The 19,058-nt window shown below is 47.8% G+C and overlaps 1 pseudogene; it reads left to right on the top strand.

Moving 5' to 3' along the window:
- Nucleotides 1-7,802, top strand: part of LOC143986461 (vomeronasal type-2 receptor 116-like) — a 92,508-nt pseudogene extending 84,706 nt beyond the window's left edge.
- Nucleotides 7,803-19,058: the final 11,256 nt, after the last annotated feature.

Below are 19,058 nucleotides of genomic sequence, written 5' to 3'. Positions count from 1 at the left end.
GCCTGACCCCCGATTGTGACATTATCTGTTTATTTGCCAGAAATGCTCTCAGTTTTTTAGCCCTATTGTGGGCTGACAACACACAGTACTTCTGCGGACTTAAAGTGGTTGTAAACCCTTACAAACCACTTTGACCTACAGGTAAGCCTAGATTAAGGCTTACCTGTAGGTCCAAGAAATATCTCCTAAACCTACACAGTTTAGGAGATATTTACAGAAAGACAGCCACCGCTGTCTACGGCGCATGCACCATAGAAAGCGGCGCACAGGCGCACTGGGCAGGCCGCAGATTGCGGCGATATGCCGCTCGTGTCGGGTCCTGTGCGCATGCGTGGGAGTGACGTCATTGAGGCTCCGGTGCATCACAGCGAGACCCGGAAGTCACTCCGAGATACATGGCAGCGGCGAACACGAAGACGGAGGACCGCTTCGGGGGCTTCGTTCTCAGGTAAGTTATTCATAATGAGCTAGTATGCTATGCATACCAGCTCATTATGCCTTTGCCTTGCAGGTTGCAATTTTTTTTTTTCAACTGCCTTTACTTCCTCTTTAATAGTGTCAGCTTTGTCCAGTTCTCAATTGCTAATCTACTCAAGCCATACCCTTATCCTATTCTCCACAACATAGAGACTAATCACTCTGTCGACTCAAGATAAGAACTAGGAGGGCAAATCAGGCTGTGTGAAGATAACACAGGAATTGTGCATAGGACAGATCTAAACTTCTGACAAGAGCAACAGGTTTTTTTTTTTTTTGTACATGTTCAACAGATAAAGCAAAAATGTTTCTTAGCCCTTGTACACACGGTCGGACATTCCGACAACCAAATCCGTCGGATTTTGTCCGAAACTGTAGTATACACAGGGGTCGAACAAAGTTGTCGGAAAATCCGATCATTCAGAACGTGATGACGTAATTTTGTTACGATGGGACTACGTTCAGGCTAGTAGCCAATAGCTTTGGTGTAGGAATTTGATCTGAGCATGCGTGGCACTTGGTCCGATCGAAAATTCTCTACACATGATCGGAGTATGTCCGATCGGAGCATTTTGTCGGAAAATGTTACCAACAAGTTGGAAACTTGGTCCGTCGGATACGGATACTTCGATGGAAACAGTCTGATGGAGACCACACACAGTCGGAATATCCGACAAAACGGTCCATTTGAGGATGTCCCACAGATTCTCAATAGGGTTTAGGTTTGCAGACATGCTTGGCCAGTCCATCACCTTTACCTTCAGCTTCTTTAGTAAGGTAGTGGTTGTCTTGGAGGTGTGTTTGGGGTGGTTATCATGTTGGAATACTGCCCTGCGGCCCAGTCTCTGAAGGGAGGGGATCATGCTCTGCTTCAGTATGTCACAGTGCATGTTGGCATTCATGGTTCCCTCAATGATCTGTAGCCCCCCAATGCCGGCAGCACTCATGCAGCCCCAGACCATGACACTCCCACCACCATGCTTGACTGTAGACAAGACACACTTGTCTTTGTACTCCTCACCTGGTTGCCACCACACACACCTGACACCATCTGACACCAAATACGTTTATCTTGGTCTCATCAGACCACAGGACATGGTTCCAGTAATCCATGTACTTAGTCTGTTTGCCTTCAGCAAACTGTTTGCAGGCTTTCTTGTGGATCATCTTTAGAGGAGGCTTCCTTCTGGGATGACAACCATGCAGACCAATTTGATGCAGTGTGTGGTGTATGGTCTGAGCACTGACAGGCTGACCCCCCCACACCTTCAGCCTCTGCAGTAATGCTGGCAGCACTCATACGTCTATTTCTCAAACACAACCTCTAAATATGATGCTGAGCACGTGACCTCAACTTCTTTGGTGGACCATGGTGAGGCCTGTTCTGAGTGGAATCTGTGCTGTTAAACTGCTGTATGGTCTTGGCCACCTTACTGCAGCTCAGTTTCGGGAGTCTTCGCAACCTTCTCATAGCCTAGGCCATATTTATGTAGAGCAACAGTTCTTTTTTTCAGATCTATAGAGTGTTATTTGCCATGAGGTGCCATGTTGAACTGCCAGTGACCAGTATGAGAGAGTGAGAGCAATAACACCAAATTTAACACACCTGCTCCCCATTCACACCTGAGACATTGTAGCACTAACAAGTCAATTGACACTGAGAAGGGAAAATTGGCTAACTGGGCCCAATTTGCACATTTTTGGCTAGGGGTGTACACACTTTTGTGAGATATATACTATATACTATATATATATATATATATATATATATATATATATATATATATATATATATATATATATATATATATATATATATATATATATATATATATATTAGGGAAGTATGTGTATGTCTTGAAAAGGAATAATATTAATTCTGAACTACTGGAGTGTGCTGAATAAGAAATATAAAAATAAACCAACTTTATTAGATCAGTTAGCCCTTGTACACACGGTCAGAGATTCCGACAACCAAATCCGTTGGATTTTGTCCGACGGATTTTGTCCGAAACTGTTGTATACACACGGGTCGGACAAAGTTGTCAGAAAATCCGATCGTTCAGAACGTGATGACATAATTTTGTTACGATGGGACTACGTTCAGGCTAGTAGCCAATAGCTTTGGTGTAGGAATTTGATCTGAGCATACGTGGCACTTTGTCCGATCGAAATTCTCTACACATGATCGGAGTATGTCCGATCGGAGCATTTTGTCGGAAAATGTTACCAACAAGTTGGAAACTTGGTCCGTCGGATACTCCGACTGAAACAGTCTGATGGAGACCACACACAGTCAGAATATCCGACAAAACGGTCCGATCGGACACATTCCGTCGGAATCTCCGACCGTGTGTACAAGGGCTAATGGTATGTTTAACAGACTAAAAGGTAACAAATAAGAGTCATTCTTTATCAAGTTCAAGGGTTTTTTGGATGAGTCAAGTTGAGGGTCAGGTGTAATTTTGAAGTCTCCACACCAGATAGTGGAGCCGTGCCGGATTTTCGAGACTTTCTTGCAGAAGCTTTTTAAAAAGTGGATTTGGTGGATGTTGGGAGCATACACATTGACGATCCAAAAGGCACATGAGGATAATGAAGCAGCCGTCTACATCTTCAATGCAGTGCTGCAGTTGAAAAGAAACTGTTTCTGGCCTCCAGGAGGACTCCTTCCTTTTTTGCTGGGGCACTGGCGGTGAAGACACGCAAGAAAGATTTGTTGGTGCATTTGGGTTGGTGCTGAGTATGGAAGTGCATTTCTTGCACGCAAACAATGTTGCATTGAGATGACAAGGCTAGCTTCCATAGCGAAGCTCTTTAAACCGGGTGTTTCAAGCCTTTGGTATTTATGGATACAATCTTAATAGTCATGGTAGCAGTTCAAGGGGTTAAGTACTGAACGCCACTTTTTTTGGGGGAGTTTTTCTGTGCGTATGCCTCCCCTCTTCGAATTTATGCATAATGAGGATGAGGATACCCACCCCTAACGAACTAACACAGCTTTGCACCCCAACATTATTATACTAAGTCTAAGTCAGGTGAAGAGCAGATAAACAGGGTTCAAAACATAGTTGTTGCAGGATGCTCCACAGCACCTGTTAACATGAATGGCCCTAGGATGGATCCATTGAGGTTGTGGATGGTAGTAAGGTAGTGCCGTTTGCCGTGGAAATGGGTTCTGCAAAGCAGGAAGAACGGGGATGATGTCCCAGGTGTGCAATTGCTGAAGGCCAGTTTGGAAGGATAAATTGATGTGTTTGGAGTTTGGAGCCTTGGTGGGTGAACAGGAGCTTGGCTGGATTAGCCCATTAGTATGGTTTTTTATATTTGCGCAAGATCTTGGTTGTAGGATTCAGTTGCCTGTGGCATTGCAAGGTGTGCTGAAATAAGTCTACTAAAAGTTGTAAATGTGTGTATGGTTCAGGTAGGGTTGCTGCATCTTTTGCTTTTTGCAAGAGTTGGTCTTTGCTGTGGTAGAAATGAATATGCAGTATTCCTTATCTCTAAGTATCGTATCTGGTAGGTGCTTGGTGTTAGGAATTCTGTAAATGCGGCCTATGACCAATTCTTTATTATTGAGCTCCGGCAGGAGCATTTTGATCATACCGCGTACGTAGGTGGGCAGGTCTTGTATCTCTTCGGAAATGCCTATGATTTTGACATTGTTCCGGCGGGACCGGTTTTCAGTGTTGGCTATCTTATCTTTCATTAAGTTTTGATCCTCAGCTTTTGCTTCCAGAGCATCAATTACGTCATTAATAGTGTTAGCGTAATCTCCCATCCTTGTTTCCATGTGCTCTACTCTGTTCCCTAACATGGATACTTCCTGTTTAAATTGCTGCCTTAAATGCAGAATGTCAGATTGTAAGAAGCTGCGGAGTGAGAGCAGCATTTCCTTCAGAGTGGATTCCATCTCTGGCTAGTTAGTTGCAGGGAATATAGATATGGCTGCAAGTGCTGCTGGCAGTAACCCATGAGAGGGGAAGGAGTAGCTCACCTTGTGTGGTTCTTCAGCAGTGGAATCCTGCCTCATGCGGGCTTTAGCCAGCATTTGGTGTGTGAGGGGGAGAGCTATCTAGGTTGGTGCTGTGTGTTCGTGCTGTTGATTTCAGCAGGTTCTGCAGCTGCCATGTGTTGGGAAGCCAAAGGTGAAGGACAGTAGCTCAAGGAGGGCACAGTGCCAGTGCCGTCTTGCCAGCGGGTGTCCCCTGGCTGGAATAAGAAGGCCCTGAGCTTTTGTGGATGTCGCTGCTCATCCTTTCTTTTTGTTGCCATGGTGCAGGGATGTGCTTGAGTCATAGGAGCCTGTTGCGGGTGTGCTGGTGTTGTGGGAATCGTGAAAAGATCAGAATTGCCTGGTCTGGTATGTGGAGCCTCAGAGACCCACATCCATCTTGCCGGCCACGCTCCCTAAATGTTACACTTTTTAAGTAAGAGTTCACCTTAATGTCCTTAGAGTTGCAGAAGAAAGGAATGTAAGAGACCTTGCAGTGTAGTTCCAGTATCTTCAGCTAACGCAACAAGGGCCCAAAGAGATCTCTGTATATCAATGGTCATCAACCCTGTCCTCAGGTCCCACTAACAGGCCAGGTTTGCAAGATAACTGAAATACGTCACAAGTGATATCATTTGCTGCTCAGTGATTGCAGTATTCTAGTCTGGAGTGGGCCCTGAGGACAGGGTTGATGATCACTGCTGTATAGCAACGACCAGTAGCAAGGGATAACTTATTCAAACTGTCTTCTGGCAAAGTTAGTGTAAGGAGACAAGGTAAAGATGTCTGCATGCAGTGTCTCTTTTAGTACGTGCCAAAGGTGGGTTTCTGCCTGCTCAACAATCCCAGCAACACTAAAGCCGCATACACACGCGGGGACTGTTCGCTCAACTTTGTCCGCTGAACAGTGTTTCGGCGGACAGTCCGCTCGTGTGTGGGCTTCAGCGGACAGTTTCAGCGAACGGTCTGCTGAACAAAGTTTTTCGGAATTTCCGAAAAACTGTCCGCTGAAACTTTGTTTCAGCGGACAGTCCCCTCGTGTGTAGGCTTGTTCGTCAAACTAAGTTCCGCGCATGCTCAGAAAGGATTTACACGCCGAAGGTTGAATTGCAGTGTATAGGACGTCGTATTTTTCTTCCCGTCGTACGCGCCGTTCACGTCATCGCGCAAGTTTCAGCGGACTGTTCGTTCGTCGTGTGTGGCCAAGTCCGTCCATGCTAATTTTGAGCGGACTGTCCGCTGAAACTGTTTGACGAACAAAGTTGAGCGAACAGTCCCCGCGTGTGTACGCGGCCTTAGGCTTCAAGGAATGAGATGTCCTGAACTGGCTCTGGAAGGATTCCCAACTGGCAACCTGGTGAACGAAAGGATCCAGCCATATCTGTAAAAGGTACCCACACAGTGGATGGAATGTCTGCTACAGGTGATCTGTGTCTGACTGTATAGCCTGCTTCCAGGAAAGGCCACCACCTTGCTCAGCCACATGGTCTTGCCCAGCAGGGAAAGAGAAGATCTCATTATGCCGCCTCTGATTTACTTGTGCTTGCTCCAAAAGCCTCATGGTCTCCTCCGGTCTGCCCCAGGCTGCACCTGGTCTCTCTTCCCCTGGCTCACGCTCTCTCCTCCACTCACTTACAGTATCCTGAGGGCTGTAGTCGGCCCTCTGGGGATCACTATAGAGCGTCCTTGTGCCCTGGACTACTGGCCCCAAGAGCTCCTCTCTGCCTATCTTGATGTGTCCCCTTGCTGCAACCAATGGGGTGGGAAACAGAGCGGGTGGTTGTTCATACAGTAACATGCTCCTGTGTAGCACTGTGAAGACGAGGGGGAGGGAAAGAGCCCGCAGATGCTCTAATTTTCCTCTGTCTTAGCGCCACTTCCTGTATCTGTTCAGCGCTGCTGACAGTGGCGGCTCAGTCCGGTAGGAGGACAAAAAGGGCGGCAAGGTCTCATCTCCTGTGCCCCAATCCTGTCATCTATTGACAGGGGGAGAAAGCGGGGGGATCCCTGCAACTCCGCTACATATCTACGTGGGAGTGACTTAATCGCGGCTCTGGCCATTCACAGCACCGGGGCCACGAACCCAGAAGAAGTGCAGAGGGCAAAATGTCAGCCCCCTCAGTGTGGACCGGGCTGCAATACGGGGACCTCGTTCTAAGGTAAGTATTTCATAATGAGCTAGTATGTGGTGCATACTAGCTCATTATGCCTTTACCTTACGTTTTTTTTTTTCTTTTTTTTTTTTTTACGTGTGTGCGTATACAATCGCTTTAATACATCTTAAGATTTGATTATTACATATTTAGGTAATTTCTTATATTTTCGTTAACTCTCCCACAATGATAGAAATATGCTAGCTATGAGAAAGCAAAAAACAATTGATTTTCTCAGAAGCTCTGACCCCGATGCTCATTGTGTTTGTATTGTTCTTCCTACAGACAGTGAAAACTGCATGAAATGCCCTGATGATGAATGGCCAAATCAGAAGAAGGATCGGTGTGTTCCAAGAGTGGTGGAATTTCTCTCCTACACTGATGATTCCATTGTTGCCGTATTTTCACCTGTCTCCATCCTCTGTTGTCTCCTGACTGGTTTCATATTGGGGATATTTATACTTCATCAGGACACCCCCATTGTTAAAGCCAATAACCGGAACCTGAGCTATCTTCTCCTGGTCTTCATCATGTTGAGCTTCCTCTGTGTCTTCTTGTTCCTCGGCCATCCAGTAGATGTGACCTGTATGCTGCGTGTGACCTCTTTTGGCGTCATCTTCTCAGTTGCCGTCTCTTCTCTACTTGCCAAAAGTATCATGGTGTGTATTGCTTTTAAAGCCACCAAACCTGGGAGTCCCTGGAGGAAATGGATGGGAGCCAAACTGGCCAATTTTATCATTTGCATCTTCTCACTGGTTCAAGTCATAATCTGTGTCACTTGGTTGTCTATTTCTCCCCCCTTCCAGGATCGGGACACTCACTCTTACCAGGGGAAGATCATCATTTAGTGTAATGAGGGTTCAGTTATCGGCTTCTACTCTGTCCTGGGATATATGGGACTTCTGGCCGCTGTGAGTTTCATTATCGCTTTTATAGCCAGGACATTACCGGACAGTTTTAATGAGGCCAAGTACATCACCTTCAGCATGCTGGTGTTCTGCAGTGTCTGGATTGCCATGATCCCGGCCTATCTGAGCACCAGAGGGAAATACATGGTGGCTGTGGAGGTTTTTGCTATAATGGCATCAAGTTCTGGACTTCTTGGCTGTATATTTTTCCCAAAATGTTACATAATTCTGTTCAGACCCGACCTGAATACAAAAACAGTTATCCACTAAAATCTGTGGAGCAATACTGGTTTACCAGTAGTTATAGCATTATCTCTATTATTATTCATTTTCATTTTGGGTACTCCCACCAGCTGTTACATCACTATAGAACAATGTAGTCACTTAGTGAGGAGGAACCACAGTGACCGGGGGAAGAAAAAGTATCCAAATCATCGTAAAGTGTCAGATACCAGAGACACCCATCACCAGTGGTGGCTGGTTCTCAAATTTTTTGGTGGGGGCGCAAACAAATTGAAAAAAAAAAAACATCAGTTGTAGCCACTGTGCCCATCAAATGTATCCACTGTGCCATCAAACACAGCCACTGTAATCAAAATGCAGCTACTGTACCCATCAATTGCTGCCACTGTGCCCATCAATTGCTGCCACTGTGCCCATCAATTGCTGCCACTGTGCCCATCAATTGGCTCTACTGTGCCCCATCACTTGCTGCCAGTGTGCCCATCAATTGCCGCTACTTGTCCATCAACTGCAACTACTGTGCCCCATCAATTGCCGCTACTGTGCCCCATCACTTGCTGCCACTGTGCCCATCAATTGGCTCTACTGTGCCCCATCACTTGCTGCCAGTGTGCCCATCAATTGCCGCTACTTGTCCATCAACTGCAACTACTGTGCCCCATCAATTGCCGCTACTGTGCCCCATCAATTCCTGCCAGTGTGCCCCACCGCCCGGTACTTACCTATCTTGGGTCACGGCGATGCTGTCCTCCATGCTCCCTCCAAATCCTTGATGTCTTCTCCCATCCTCTTCCTGTCCTCTGCTATGGTTGGACACCTGATAGGCGTTCAATAACAGCGCCTGTCGCTTCAGCCAATCAGGTGACAGGTAACCAGACACGAGCATCCTGATTGGCTGAGAGGCGGGTAAGTGTTAGGAAAGCAATTTATTTGCTTCCCTAACATAACCCTGTGTAAACAGCGAGCGCACAGCATTACGCCCGCTGTTTACCAATTTGGAAGCCTATTAGAGCCTATGGCTCTAATCAGGACACCTATTAGAGCCAATGGCTCTAATCAGGCACTTCCAAAAAAACACCCCCGCTGCTGTAATTCAGATACCCGGCGCTCGACAAGGGGCCGGACACCTGAATAGGGGGCGGCAGCAGCAACCATAGATAGATTAATGCAATGCATGAATCAATCTATGGGGAAAGCGAGATGACAGGAGAGAGGAGGTGGTGCTCTTGCACCCTTTATGGATGCACCGCCACTGTCCATCACTCTTCTAGAGAGGGAAGATTTCACTAACCGCCTTCCGGGAAGATAAATATTAAGCATTTTCTTTTATAAGCTAATTGTTATAGTTTTTGTTTTTTTGTGTCAGGGTTACTTTTATTAATTTATATGTAGATGTACCTGGCTATATTAATAAATACATTTTGCTTGGTGTATTTTAAAATCATTTTTAATTTTAGTTGAAGATCATGAGAACATGTTCTCAGCAAGTTCACATTATAAGTGATAAGTTGACTTTATTTTAAAAGATTTTCTTCATAGGACCTAATAAAAGAAAATCTTTCTCCTTGTGTAGCGGCCACAACCCTTGCTGGGCGGCCTTGACTTATTGGGCTTACCAGTTACCTTTCTTGGCCTGCTCTTCTACATCTACGGGTAGTGATGGACGAACCTCCAACGGGACGTTTTGCGAACGGGAACCGCGAACGCGGCCAAAAGTTCGTGAACCGAAAAGTTTGCGATGGACCCCATTGACTTTAATGGCAGGCGAACCTTAAAAACCTACAGGTCATATTTTCAGGCACAAACTACTTACTAGCTGTGCACACATAGTCTCACCACATGGACACTGACATAATAAAAGTTATTATTAAAGTAAAATAAAGTAATTAAGTGAATCTGGGATCGACAACGACAAGCATTCTTTTTTTATCTGTGAAATTTTGACAATTCAGGAGCGCATGAAGGCCATGGAGGAGAGGCAAGGTCAGGCCAAGCTATGAAGAGGGTGCAAGAGATGATCAGTTCTACAGTCAGGGCAGCGCAGTCCTGTGCCAGTGTCCCAGTGTGCCAACCTGTGCTTGAGCCCCTCCCTCTGCCTGGGCCTTACCCCCACCTATGCAGGGCTCCACTGCGGTGGACCAGAGGTGCCAATCCAGTGCTGATCCTCAGCCATGGTGCTGGCACTGACTGCTTATTGGCTTCTCCGCTGCTATCTCCCTCACTGTCTGAAACCAGCACCACGATAGAGACTGAGCACTGACACCAGCACCGTGATAGAGAGCACTGACACCAGCACCGAGATATAGAGCACTGACACCAGCACCGTGATAGAGAGCACTGAAACCAGCACAGAGATAGATAGCACTGACACCAGCACAGAGATAGAGAGCACTGACACCAGCATTGAGATAGAGAGCACTGACACCAGCAACGTGATAGAGATCACTGACACCAGCACCGTGATAGAGAGCACCGACACCAGCACAGAGATAGAGAGCACTGACACCAGCACAGAGATAGAGAGCACTGGCACCACACCAGCATCGAGATAGAGAGCACTGACACCACACCAGCACCGAGATAGAGAGCACTGACACCACACCAGCACCGAGATAGAGAGCACTGACACCAGCACCGAGATAGAGAGCACTGACACCACACCATCACAGTGATAGAGAGCACTGACACCAGCACTGTGATAGAGAGAACTGACACCAGCACCTTGATATAGAGCACTGACACCAGCACCGAGATAGGAGGCACTGACACCACACCAGCACTGTGATAGAGAGCAATGAGACCACACCAGCACTGAGACAGAGAGCACTGACACCACACCAGCACTGTGATAGAGAGCACTGACACCAGTACCTTGATATAGAGCACTGACACCACACCAGCACCGTGATAGAGAGCACTGACACCAGCACCGTGATAGAGAGCACTGACACCAGCACAGAGATAGAGAGCACTGACACCACACCAGTGCCGCGATAGAGAGCACTGAGACCACACCAGAACCAAGATAGAGAGCACTGACACCACACCAGCACCGTGATAGAGAGCACTGACACCAGCACCGTGATAGAGAGCACTGACACCAGCATCGAGATAGAGAGCACTGACACCAGCACCGTGATAGAGAGCACTGACACCACACCAGCACCGAGATAGAGAGCACTGACACCAGCACCAAGATAGAGAGCACTGACACCACACCAGCACAGTGATAGAGAGCACTGACACCAGCACTGTGATAGAGAGCACTGACACCAGCACCTTGATATAGAGCACTGACACCAGCACCGAGATAGAGGGCACTGACACCACACCAGCACCGTGATAGAGAGCACTGACACTAGCACCGAAATAAAGAGCACTGACACCACACCAGCACCGTGATAGAGAGCACTGACACCACACCAGCACCGAGATAGAGAGCACTGACACCAGCACCGAGATAGAGAGCACTGACACCACACCAGCACAGTGATAGAGAGCACTGACACCAGCACTGTGATAGAGAGCACTGACACCAGCACCTTGATATAGAGCACTGACACCAGCACCGAGATAGGAGGCACTGACACCACACCAGCACCGTGATAGAGAGCAATGAGACCACACCAGCACTGAGACAGAGAGCACTGACACCACACCAGCACTGTGATAGAGAGCACTGACACCAGTACCTTGATATAGAGCACTGACACCACACCAGCACCGTGATAGAGAGCACTGACACCAGCACCGTGATAGAGAGCACTGACACCAGCACCGTGATAGAGAGCACTGACACCAGCACAGAGATAGAGAGCACTGACACCACACCAGCGCCGTGATAGAGAGCACTGAGACCACACCAGAACCAAGATAGAGAGCACTGACACCACACCAGCACCGTGATAGAGATCACTGACACCAGCACCATGATAGAGAGCACTGACACCAGCACCGAGATAGAGAGCACTGACACCACACCAGCACCGTGATAGAGAGCACTGACACCAGCACCGTGATAGAGAGCACTGACACCAGCACCGAAATAAAGAGCACTGACACCACACCAGCACCGTGATAGAGAGCACTGACACCACACCAGCACCGAGATAGAGAGCACTGACACCAGCACCGAGATAGAGAGCACTGACACCACACCAGCACAGTGATAGAGAGCACTGACACCAGCACTGTGATAGAGAGCACTGACACCAGCACCTTGATATAGAGCACTGACACCAGCACCGAGATAGAGGGCACTCACACCACACCAGCACCGTGATAGAGAGCACTGACACCAGCACCGAAATAAAGAGCACTGACACCACACCAGCACCGTGATAGAGAGCACTGACACCAGCACCGAGATAGAGAGCACTGACACGAGCACCGAGATAGAGAGCACTGACACCACACCAGCACAGTGATAGAGAGCACTGACACCAGCACTGTGATAGAGAGCACTGACACCAGCACCTTGATATAGAGCACTGACACCAGCACCGAGATAGAGGGCACTGACACCACACCAGCACCGTGATAGAGAGCAATGAGACCACACCAGCACTGAGACAGAGAGCACTGACATCACACCAGCACTGTGATAGAGAGCACTGACACCAGTACCTTGATATAGAGCACTGACACCACACCAGCACCGTGATAGAGAGCACTGACACCAGCACCGTGATAAAGAGCACTGACACCAGCACCGAGATAGAGAGCACTGACACCACACCAGCGCCGTGATAGAGAGCACTGAGACCACACCAGAACCAAGATAGAGAGCACTGACACCACGCCAGCACCGTGATAGAGAGCACTGACACCAGCACCGTGATAGAGAGCACTGACACCAGCACCGAGATAGAGAGCACTGACACCACACCAGCACCGTGATAGAGAGCACTGACACCAGCACCAAAATAAAGAGCACTGACACCACACCAGCACCGTGATAGAGAGCACTGACACCACACCAGCACCGAGATAGAGAGCACTGACACCAGCACCGAGATAGAGAGCACTGACACCACACCAGCACAGTGATAGAGAGCACTGACACCAGCACTGTGATAGAGAGCACTGACACCAGCACCTTGATATAGAGCACTGACACCAGCACCGAGATAGAGGGCATTGACACCACACCAGCACCGTGATAGAGAGCAATGAGACCACACCAGCACTGAGACAGAGAGCACTGACACCACACCAGCACTGTGATAGAGAGCACTGACACCAGCACCTTGATATAGAACACTGACACCACACCAGCACCGTGATAGAGAGCACTGACACCAGCACCGTGATAGAGAGCACTGACACCAGCACCGAGATAGAGAGCACTGACACCACACCAGCGCCGTGATAGAGAGCACTGAGACCACACCAGAACCAAGATAGAGAGCACTGACACCACACCAGCACCGTGATAGAGAGCACTGACACCAGCACCATGATAGAGAGCACTGACACCAGCACCGAGATAGAGAGCACTGACACCACACCAGCACCGTGATAGAGAGCACTGACACCAGCACCGTGATAGAGAGCACTGACACCAGCACCGAAATAAAGAGCACTGACACCATACCAGCACCGTGATAGAGAGCACTGACACCAGCACCGTGATAGAGAGCACTGACACCAGCATCGAGATAGAGAGCACTGACACCAGCACCGTGATAGAGAGCACTGACACCACACCAGCACCGTGATAGAGAGCACTGAGCCCACACCAGCACCGAGATAGAGAGCACTGACACCACACCAGCACCGAGATAGACAGAGAGCACTGACAGCAGCACTGATACCAGCAACTCGCTGCCGGACCCAAAAATATGACACTGCTCAACCTCTTCAAACAGGAGGGTATGGGCATATAGTATGGTGTGCTTTTTTTGTACAAGGAAGTGAGCCAAAGGTAGAAAAAAGGTCCATGTGCTCGAATAAATAAATTGTTTAGAGTTATGCATATACATGGTCTACTGTTGAATTCCTCCGAGATCCATGCCTCATTAATTTTTATAAATGTGAGGTAGTCAACACTGTCGTGAGCTAATCGAGTGCGCTTATCGGTCATGATCCCCCCTGCTGCGCTGAACGTCCTTTCGGACAGGACACTGGATGAGGGGCAAGCCAACAGTTCTATTGCAAATTGGGAAAGCTCTGGCCAGAGGTCAAGCCGGCCCACCCAGTAGTCCAGGGGTTCATCACTCCTCAGAGCGTCCACATCGGCCGTTAACCCGATGTAGTTGGACACCTGTCGGTCTAGGCGTTCCCTGATGCTGGATCCGGATGAGACCTGTCGATGGGTCGGCTGAAAGAATGACCTCATATCCGAAGTCACCAACACATCTTCAAACCGCCCTCTTCTTGCAGGCGCTGTTGGATTGGTACCCGTAACTCTTTCTGTGGGAGTGGGAATTCCTCCTCTGCCAGCACACGCAAAAGCAGAATACAGCATTTCTCAAAGCAAGGCCTGGAAGTGCTCCATTCTGACAGCCCTCTGTGACGGCGGCAACATTTCCGCCATTTTGTGTTTGTACCGGGGGTCTAAGTATGTTGTCACCCAGTACTGGTCCTTGACCCTTATGCTTTTTATACGGGGGTCCCTGTTAAAACACTGGAGCATGAAGGCCCCCATTTGCACTAAACTGGAAGCGGTGTGGTGGCCTGGCTCCTGCTCATCATCCAGGATAATGTCGTCCTCCTCTCCCCACCCACGCACAAAAACAGGGATCCCAGAAAGGTTTAAAGCATGCTCTTCTTGCTCCTCCACATCCGCCCGGCACCATCCTCCTCTGACTTCTCTTCAGACTCCTGTTGTTGACTTGTCTCAGATAGAGTAGCCCCCCCTGGGAATTCATCCAGCATTGTGACTTCCTCATCTTCCTGCTCCTCCACGGCTTGATCAATGACATGATGCAATGCACGCTCCATAAAGAAGGCATAAGTGCCATGTCACTGATGGCGCCATGGCTGCAACTGACCAGTTTGGTGATCTCATCAAATGGCCGCAGAAGTCTGCATGTGTCCGCATGAGCAGCCACTGGTGGGGTGAAAAAAAAACAAGCTCCCCAGAACCTGTTCTGCCGCAGAGTTCGTACAGGTAGTCGTTAACTGCACGTTTCTGCTGGAGCAGCCTATCAAGCATATAGAAGGTTGAGTTCCATCGCGTCGGGCAATCGCAAATAAGACGTCTGACCATCAGATTGTGTCGCCACTGAATGTCAGCAAGGTGAGCCATGGCCGTGTAAGATCTTCTGAAATGGGCAGAGATTTTCCTTGCCTGCCGCAAGATGTCCTGGACCCCAGGGTTTTGAACAACGAATCGCTGCGCGACCAAGTTTAAGACGTGTGCCATGCGTGGCACGTGTGTAATTTTGCCCTGTTTCAATGTGCTAAGCAGATTGGCACCACTGTCACACACCACTTTGCCAACTGTCAAATTGAGCGGTGTTAGCCACTGATCTGCCTGTGAACGCAAAGCTGAAAGGAGTGCAGGGCCAGTGGGGCTCTTGGCTTCCAGGCACAACAGATGCAGCACAGCATGGCCATGTCTCAACTGGCATGTCAAATAGGTTCTGGGAAGCTTGGGCGGTGCAGCGGAGGAGACGCTAGCAGTGGAAAAGGAGGAGTCAGCCGAGGAGGAGAGGGAGGAGGATGGAATAGGAGGAGGAGAACAAGAGGCAGGCCTGCATGCAATCCATGGAGGTAAAAACAAATTTACACAGGTGCCACAGGTTACAAGCTTGACGGCCATCAGAAGGTTCACCCAGTGGGCAGTAAAAGTTATATACCTTCCCTGCCCGTGTTTGCTAGACCACGTGTCTGTGGTCAGATGTATCTTGGCACCGACACTGTGTGCCAGAGATACATTCACTTGCTGCTGAACATGGCCATATAGCTCTGGGATGCCCTTCTATGAGAAATACTTCCTTCCTGGGACCTTCCATTGTGGTGTATTAATGGGCACAAATTTTCGAAAGGCCTCCGAGTCCATCAGTTTATATGGCAGTAGTTGGCGGGCTAACAGTTCTGACAAGCCAGCCGTCAACCGTTGGGCAAGAGGGTTATCCGGCGTCATAATTTTTTTTACGCTCAAACGTTTGGCCCATGGAAGCCTGCCTTTTTGCAGAAAAACGTGAGGACGGCATGATGGAAGGTGGAGTGGAGGAAAATTGTGAGGAGAGAGGAGAAGAAGAAGTAGAAGACGAGGCTGGACGATGAGAGCCTGGAGTGTGGCTTTGTGTGTTCTGTTGCTCCCACTGGGCTCGGTGATGGCAGCTCATGTGCCTTCTTAAGGTGGTCATCCCTAGGTGAGTGTTGGGCTTACCGCGACGTATGTGTTGACTGCAAAGATTGCAGATGGCAACGCTATTGTCAGCAGCGGACACATTAAAATAAGCCCACACTGCGGAGCCATGTGCCGGCATCCTGGGAGTGCCTGGTGTTACCATACATGGTTGATGCCTCACTCCTGATACATTAGCAGTCTGCTTTGTCCCTCCTGTACAATCTAAGTTCCGCCTGCTTCTCCTCCCTATGTGCTGGTCCATATCTCCCTCTGAACTCCCCTCCTCTTCCTCTCTTGGGGGACCCCACGTGACATCACTAGACACGTCATCATCAAAGTCACCTTCCCCACCGCTATAATTAGAGATCTCAGAGTAGGCAGTAACACGGGGACCAACCTCCTCCTTGGGCTGATCTGGGTACTGTCGTCAGACTGCTGAGTGGTGGTTGTTGCTACCTCCTCTTCCTGATCCAATACCAAGAGTGGCTGTGCATCGGAAATGTCTTGATATGGATCGGAAAATAATTTCTGTGACTCAAGCAGAAGGTATATGGTGGTGGTGTTGTTGGTGGTAGTGTATTTGGGGGTGCACACAGCAGAGAGTGAAGAAGAGGGTGCAGATCGAGAGGATGAGGAGGGTGCAGAAGAGTAAGGCTGAGTGAGCCAATCAACCAAGTATGGTGCATCTTTTGACGTAATCGCACACACCTTATGCAATTTTCCACTTTGGCTCAACCCTGTTGCTCCTGCCCTACCCCTACCACTCCTGCAGTAGGTCCTGCCTCTTCCTCTGCCTGTCATTTTTTAAATGAACCTGTGACAAAAGTCTCTCGAGAAGTGCAGTATGTATGTGGAAGAAGGTATATAAGACCCCGCTTCAATCTGTCGTTTTTGGGGGCCACTGGTCTATCACACCAGTTATAATACTTTTTTTTAATTGTGTTTGTCACTCTTTGTATTTTCGCTGCAGAACCGCTCAGCAGCCTAAATGCTGCACAGTGGAAATGCACTATACTATTCTTTCTATATGTGCAAGTATTTTATACGTGTATTACACCCCCATATACTGCACACCAAATAGTACACCTATACCAGTCCTTAAAAGGACCTTTGTGGACCTAGTAGCTAGTGATTTGAAGACTGTCCCTCAGTCCCTACACTGATAAAAGACAGCTGCAGAATCGGTCAGCAGTCAAGTATAATAGGCTTTAGACTTGTGCACAACGGAAAATTTTTTTTCGTTTCGGTTTGTTGTCATTCGTAAAATACATCATTTCGTTCTGTTATATTCGTTATGTTACGTTAATACGTTTTCGGATAATTCGTTATTATTCGAATATTCGTAGAGTGTCGAATTCATTCGTTCGTATTCATTGAAATTCGCTATTTATGTATGTATAGACATTCGTGATAATGATTCGTAGTTTGGAAAGTGGTTTGTTTATTGAATCTTTTAACACACACAATGACAATGTCTCTTCTCCTCGGCTCAAATACAATACAACACCCTTCTAACTCAGTTCTCAGGAATGCACTTTGCCAGTAATCCAACCTCCGGCACAAAATTAATTAGCTGATTGGACTATTTGATTTACTTTGAGCTGACCCTTTGTTTCATTAGATCTTTAAAGAATTACCGAATCATGTTGAATTCATTCAAATTCATTTGTTATATTTCTTTCATATTCGTTGTAATTCGTTATTTTTTTATTCGGACATTTGGATGCATCCGAATGTCCGAAAGATGCTAAATTCGTCCAAATTTTGATTCGTTATGAAACGAATTGCACAAGCCTAATAGGCTTTCTATATTTGAAAGAAAGTATATTATATGTGTACAACCCTATATACTGTACACCTATACCAGTCCTTAAAAGGAGCTTTGTGGACCTAATAGTAATAGCTAGTGATTAAACTTACTGTCCCTGCTCCACACAGCGTCCTGTCCCTCCCTGCACTGACAAAAGACAGCTGCAGAATCGGTCAGCAGTTCACTCAGCAATCAGCAGCACAGCAGTCAGCAGCAGTGCACCAGAACCCTATATACTGTACACCTATACCAGTCCTTAAAAGGACTTTTGTGGACCTAATAGCTAGTGATTTGTGTCACTACAGTCTGTCCCTGCTTCACACAGCAACCTCTCCCTACACTGATAAAAGACAGAATGTAAAATGGCCACCAGATCAGGTCTATTTCTAAGGTAGATGAAACGTCCAATTGTCCATGTGCTGAAATGTCTCAAGTGGCTGTCCTGTACCCCATGATGGATGTGTCATCATGGGTCAAAGTTCTTTCACAATGTAAATGCATATGTCCGCCGCACGAACAGCGCCAGAAGTCCGCCAGTTTGGCGAATCACGAGCATGCAAAATTTGCCGTGAACCGAACCGTCGGGCGAACCGCAAGGCCATCCCTACTCTATTTCGACACATCTTCCACTCACAAAGCAACAAAAACATCTGAGGGGTAATGATTGCGGCACACCCTACCATATCCCTCACTGAAACACAAATAGAACAAGACCCCTCCGGTAGGTTCCTAATACTAACAGCCTGCTTCAACAATAAATCTTTGAAATTGTTAATATCTACACCCCAAAGACCCACCAAAAATCCTTCTACAAAACTGTCATGCAAAAAATCCAACACTATCCTAAAGACCAAGTCATAATATGCAGTGACTTCAATGAAGTAATAGATCATTCACTAGATACTCCCCCCCCCCCCCCCCCCCCGAAGAGAAAAAGATCCACCGCCCTCTCCACTTTTGTACTATTGGAGGATTTTTATGACCCTTGGAGATGTCAACATGGCAATGAGAAGGATTACACCTTCTACTTAAATCTCCAGAAAAGCTACTCCAGGATCGACCTGTTCCTGACCTCCAAAGTACTGCTGCAATCCATATCTACTGCCTCCATTGGGGTGATATCCAGGTTGGACCATGCCCCGATACATATTATAATCACCTTGTCACCCCC

This window comes from Lithobates pipiens, unplaced genomic scaffold, assembly GCF_037356315.1.
Source record: "Lithobates pipiens isolate NorthernLeopardFrog02 unplaced genomic scaffold, aLitPip1_a1.2 Scaffold_160, whole genome shotgun sequence".
Taxonomy (NCBI): domain Eukaryota; kingdom Metazoa; phylum Chordata; class Amphibia; order Anura; family Ranidae; genus Lithobates; species Lithobates pipiens.
The sequence above is the reverse complement of the archived record's forward strand: the minus strand, read 5'-3'. Positions and strand labels throughout refer to the sequence as shown.